Source organism: Oncorhynchus nerka, linkage group LG25, assembly GCF_034236695.1.
Source record: "Oncorhynchus nerka isolate Pitt River linkage group LG25, Oner_Uvic_2.0, whole genome shotgun sequence".
NCBI lineage: Eukaryota > Metazoa > Chordata > Actinopteri > Salmoniformes > Salmonidae > Oncorhynchus > Oncorhynchus nerka.
The window spans coordinates 32,315,296-32,321,841 of NC_088420.1; positions in this window are offsets into that span (position 1 = coordinate 32,315,296).

A 6,546-nucleotide genomic window follows, 5' to 3' on the forward strand; every position below is an offset into this window, starting at 1 on the left:
TCCACATAGCGGTTGTTTTGAAGGTGTCAGAAGTGGAACTGCATTAGAGCTGTCAAATCCACAAATGGCTCCCGGCATTATACCTAAAGCGGACATTGCCAATTATTTCTATATAGCCTACACTTTCTCATTTTAAACTTTTTAACGCGAGTGGGGGTGTGGCTTCGAGACAATGATTGCAAGAGCAGCTGCTCACTGATTTTACCACTCCAATGCAGTACCACCTCCAACACCACTTCCAACACGTCCAAAACATCCTCTTTGTGAGAGTGTCTGTTATCGGTTAATGCTTGATCTGATTGAATCTAGACCTTAATGTACATGCTGATCACACTGCTTGCGTTGTGTGCTCGAGCGTTGCAAAGTAAATGTACTCATACAGTACCAGTCAAAGGTATGGACACACCTACTCATTCAAGGGTTTTTCTTTATTTTTTTTACTTTTTTCTACATTGTAGAATAATAGTGAATATGTGAAAACTATGAAATAACACATATGGAATCATGCAGTAACCAAAAAAGTGTTAAACAAATACAAATATTTTATATTTGAGATTCTTCAAATAATCAGCCTTTGCATTGATGACAACTTTGCACACTCTTGGCATTCTCTCAATCAGCTTCATGAGGAATGCTTTTCCAACAGTCTTGAAGGAGTTCCCTCATATGCTGAGCACTTGTTGGCTGCTTTTCCTTCACTTTGAAATAAAAACTCATCCCAAACCATCTCAATTGGGTTGAGGTCGGGTGATTGTGGAGGCCAGGTCATCTGATGCAGCACTCCATCATTCTCCTTCTTGGTCAAATAGCCCTTACACAGACTGGAGGTGTGTTGGGTCATTGTCATATAAATAATAATCCCACTAAGCGCAAACCAGATGGGATGGTGATTCACTGCAGAATGCTGTGGTAGCCACGCTGTTTCATTGTGCCTTGAATTCTAAATAAATCATAGACAGTGTCACCAGCAAAGCACCCTCACACCTCCACCATGCTTCACGGTGGGAACCCCACATGGGGAGATCATCCATTCACATAATCTGAGTATCACGAAAACATGGCGGTTGGAACCAATTATCTCAAATTTGGACAGATTTCCACTGGTATAATGTCCATTGCTCGTGTTTCTTGGCCCAAGCAAGTCTTCTTATTATTGGTGTCCTTTAGTAGTGGTTTCTTTGCAGCAATTCAACCACGAAGGCCTAATTCACACAGTCTCCTCCGAACAGTGGAGGTTGAGATGAGTCTGTTACTTGAACTCTGTGAAGCATTTATTTGGGCTGCAATTTGAGGTGCAGTTAACTCTAATGAACTTATCCTCTGCAGCAGAGGTAACTCTGGGTCTTCCTTTCTTGTGGTGGTCCTCATGAGAGCCAGCTTCAACATAGCGCTTGATGGTTTTTGCGACTGCACTTGAAGAAACTTAAAAAGTTATTGAAATGTTCCATATTGACTGACCTTCATGTCTTAAAGTAATGACGGACTGTCATTTCTCTTTGCTTATTTGAGCTGTTCTTGCCATAATATGGACTTGGTCTTTTACCAAATAGGGCTATCTTCTGTATACCCACCTGATTGGCTCAAACGCATTAAGAAGAATACTACTACTACTACAACTGAAGGAGGAGAGATTACTAGAAACTAACTAGGTTTCCTGTTTTGTCTGTGGATTAAATGTCGGAGTAGAGAACACACACTTTTGTGTGACTTAAATTGGTCAAAATTCTACAAAGGTCCAGAAAATAAGAACCTTATGCATTTCAGGTGAAATAACAACCCAATGTTTATATCCCAGGACAAATTAGCTAGCAACAGTAAGCTAGCTAGCTAAATGCCCATGAGTGTTTCATTTTTTTTCCAACCTGCCCCAAATTAATATATTTGGTTCAGAGTTCTTTTTTATATTTCATCCTGCGTGTCTTGGATCGTGTACAAAATCAACATGTGTGCGATGGCACACATGGACGCACATGCGTGTCCGGTCTAGACAGCATGTTTGTGTGTGCACAACTATGGCTATTTTAGGAACAGAGTACCAGCTTAGTATCACTGCCTGTTTGTATGTGTTTGCATGTGTGTGTGTGTGTGTGTGTTGTGTGTGTGACTACGTTTGCAAAATAAAAAATACCCCCAATATGGCTTCAACCCACGAGCACCTTTCTTTTTTCTCAATAGGGTGCTTTAGAGTTCTATGCAACAGTGCAGAAACACTGAACACAGGTCATTCACATTATGCTTCCTTGGCACTGTCTTGCTATAACAGATTATAAAGAGCATGGAATTACAATATCATTGCTTTACAAATGCTATTGCGACTAAGCTAAATGCAAATTAGGTAAAGTAGAGCACTTTGGAGTTGAAAGATTTATAACTGATAATAGTTTGTTGCACTCAGAGGCATCATGCCCATAGGGGGCACAGGGAGTTTAGGAGGCTGGCTTTAGCTAGCTAGCCCTTTAGCTTTAGCTAGCCCAGATAGGTTTCCAACCTCCTAACTAGCTACTAAGAAGACATTTCAGGCTATCAATCAAGTTAGAGTAGCTAGCTTGTCTAACTATCTTAACTGGCATGCCTGCTGGCAAGGTTGGTAGACTTTAGAAAATCAAACAATAACTAAATGTACAGAATAAGGCTCACATTCCTTTCAAGCTTTTACCCAGATTTTTTCAGAGAAGCATATTAAGTTTCGTTAAAAAAAGAATCAGTCAGGAGGATACAGACAGCTCTAGGCATATGCTTAGATATGCTGAATTATTATTATATTTTTTTTTTACATAGAATTAAGAATAATGATTATGGCTCTTGAATAAAACCATCCTCACATACTTTGTGCCCTTTCAGATTTTTGGGGTGCATGACGCCCCTGGTTGCACTTGCACTTAAGTGCCCAGATACATTAGGAAACAGGTGGCCTTTCACAGTGCTTACAAATCTCTTTAGTGTGTGAAAATAACATAAACACTTTTTGATCAATACACATATATTGTATGTTAATTCTGGGCTTAAGAACATTGTCAAAAAGGCAATATTTTTGATACAAAACATTGTAGGTTAAATTAAATCTCCAAACTAGCCAATGTGCTGTGTTGCATTTTGTTACACTTGCAATTACATCTGCTAACTATGTGCATGTTACCAATATAATTTGATTAGATTTAAACACACTGCGGTGCCCAAGAGCCTTTTATGCCTCCATTCATTATGTTTAAAAAGGGGTGTGCTACTCTCTTGACTGATTGTTGTAATTCATTTATTGAAAGTAAGTGCTTCATGAATTAGCCTACATTGTTCTTCTTTTATTTAAGATGGGTGAATTGTCAGAATATTTTCAACCATTGTTTAAATATCAGTTCATATTGCAAAAACAATTAAATTACTACTCGAATGTGTTTTATTGAGTTTGAGTCTTTATTAATAAGCCTCGGGTCATTTATTTGACAAAATCAACAACATTGGTACAGTTAAGTACAGAAAACATAACATGGAATCTCTTCATTGTATACACAGAGAGGAATGGAAGAGACAGATGGTGATCTGCTGCAGCTCTTCTCTGAGCAATAGATCCCTCTGTCACTTCATTCTGAAGAGTTCTGTCTGCGTGGTCTTAACAACAGCCTGACACCAATTTCTCAGAAAATGGACTATGAAAACAGAGATGATTGTCAGGGGTCTTCTTGGTCCACTTCAAGTGTATCTAATGTCTACTTGCATTACCCAAACGGAGGGTATCTATTTTCTTAGTGGGCCCAAGCCCATTCATCCAGCTCAGCTCTGATGGTATGTTAGGAGTCAGACATTTTGGCGTTTCCTCCTGCCTTGCTATAGGAAGGTACTACTGCACAGATAGGAGGCCTTGTTTTCAGGCTGCCTTCCCTCCGTCTCCCAGCAACTTTCTGTACCCTGGAAAAAAAATACAGTTCAACAAACGATATGAAAAGTTAAAGCTACACTCAGACAGCTGAGGGGTAACAGAACACTTCCTGTCCAGTTCTGTAGAGAGCTCTTCCCATCCAGAAATAACTCCTCCTGTAAACAGGGTTCAGTTAACACTAGTCTGTCTCACTCACCCCAGTTAGTAGACACTGACCAGCACAGACCGGCTCATCGCAGGGTATTTCTAGAAGCAAACATTAATAACCCTGACATCTGCTCGGGTTTATACTGGTTTACTGGCTCATCACTGCTAACACAAGTAGCAGTGATGGGCATCTTCCATTCCAGAATGACTTGGCTTCAACCAATTGAAATAAGAATACCATGACCACGTCTATTTGTTTATTTATGTTGTCAGAGCATGTTTACTGAATGTACAGGAGCCATGTACCCAAAACACTATGTTGTTGTTGTCACACACAAGTTTGATGAAGCAACAACAAAGATTATTCAACGTTTCCACAATCAACATAAATCACAGGATGTCAACAGAACTTTGTGAAAGCAAGGAATGTGAGTTGTCAATGTTTCCTACCTAGCAATGGAAGAGTCCGAGTAAAGGACTCAGGGAAAGTTTTACAGATGGCCTTGATTCATGTTTTTATCCCTTGTCCCTGCTGCATTATTTAATGGAAGAAATACAAGATGGAGGAAAACTACAAGTGTGTGTGTATAAGCCATTGCTTTCCCCTTTCATCAACATGTCATGTTGGAGTCCGGTTTCCTTGGTAGCCCCTATAGAGGAAAAGGTTTAGGATAAGAACAACTCTCACTGCCAGCTTTTATGTATGTTTCCCTTCTGTCAAATCGTCTTCGATCCCATCCAGAATCCTAAATTGAACCTCATGCCTCCATAGAGCAGCTGTTGTCATGATTTACTGGAGGAAGAACATGATATCGCTGCACATTATCTGTCAGGGGTACTTCAGAAAGGTTATAAGTCCCGTCCTGACGACGAGCAGCAGAGTGTGAGAGCTCTGATTCACTCTGGGATACTTGGACCCCCTTCGCACTTGGATACAATAACAAAGCAACATAGCAACGAGGCTCCTTCATTTACAGGCATGTTTTTACTAGTACTCTGAAATCCCCCTGAACCAGGCTATTTCAGTGTCTTTCTGAGGACGGAGAGACTGAGGTCGCAAGGCCAGGACAAAGAAAGTGTGTCAATGTGTATGTGCACCATACTTTGTACATAAATATTGATGGTGGGTATTTGCTATAAGCATTAACTGTGTCTTTTATAAATCAAACATAATTGGAATATAATGACAATGGTGTTGCCAAGGAACTTGTAACACAACTTTTTGTCACTTGTTTGCTAACTGAGTGAATGTCATCACATACAGTACTTCTCACATTCCATCCATATACAGAGACATATTTAGGAATGTCACTTTTGGCTTAGAAGGACGTAATGGCTTGCCATCCTAAATGAGGTCAGTGGTCCTTTAATTGACAGCAGTCAGAAAGGTTCTACTCTCCATCCACCCTCACCAGACCCATCTCTCTGTCTGGCTGTATCCAAAGAAAAAGCGGCACAATGTCATTCTGTATGACATTTTACACCAGAGATTGACTGGCTGAGCCTGGATTAGCGCATGTTACTCTCCACGGAGTCTTAGAAACCTTGGTGGAAATAGTTGCTCTCACAATGACAGGGACTCTGTGTGTGTGTGTGTGTGTGTGTGTGTGTGTGTGTGTGTGTGTGTGTGTGTGTGTCTGTGTCTGTGTGTGTGTTTGTGTGTGTAAATAAATAAGTGAGCTTCATAAACATACTCTCAGTGGTGTATTCATGTTAGGGTGCCGCTCCCTGTGACTCCTGGCCTTTAGCAGAGCCCTCTCAAATAGCTTGGCAATAAGAAAGGTCAATATTCTATACGTGGGTGAGAGAGAGAGAACCCCACTTAAACACAACGTACACATTTTTCCCAAGCTGAAAATATAGTCTATCCAACTGAACAGTAATACAGAATTGATTGCAAAGTATTAAATATAACTGTGTCTGCCCTACTACCTAATTTACAGAATATTGCCCAGAGATCCTCAAACCACCTTAAATCAGTGTTGGGCAACAGAAGTGAATGGGGTGTATGTTGCCAGTGTTAACCTGTGTCATCCCCACCCCTCCAATCAGCTGCAGGGTGTCAGCCACCTTAGGACTCAGGTCACAACAAGTCTCTCTCTTCAGGGGGCAGTGACTCCCTCTGGATCTCTACAACACCTCTAACATAGTACATTCCAGTTGAGAACGTCAAACTTCTCAGAGCGGCAGAACAGAGTCTGTGATGCTGTAAACACCTGGAAGACATGTGTTACAGGTTTTGGTTTTTCCATTTATGTTTTGAGGTTGTACTTTAGCATGTATAGCTCGTTAGCACATAGGGCATGCAGATTGGTATCACCTCGTTAGTCAGTATGTGTTACACCTGTGCTGGTTGCCATCTCGTTAGTGGGAATTTGTTTCACCTGTGCTGGCCCAGGTGCTATTTAAGAGTGGCTGGCCCTTTGCTTCAGTTGTCTTGAGAGATGTGGAGGGTTAACACCTTTAGTTGGTGTGCCCTATTGTGATGTCTAGAGAAACCATCCTTTATCTGATCTTCCCTGTTTTTG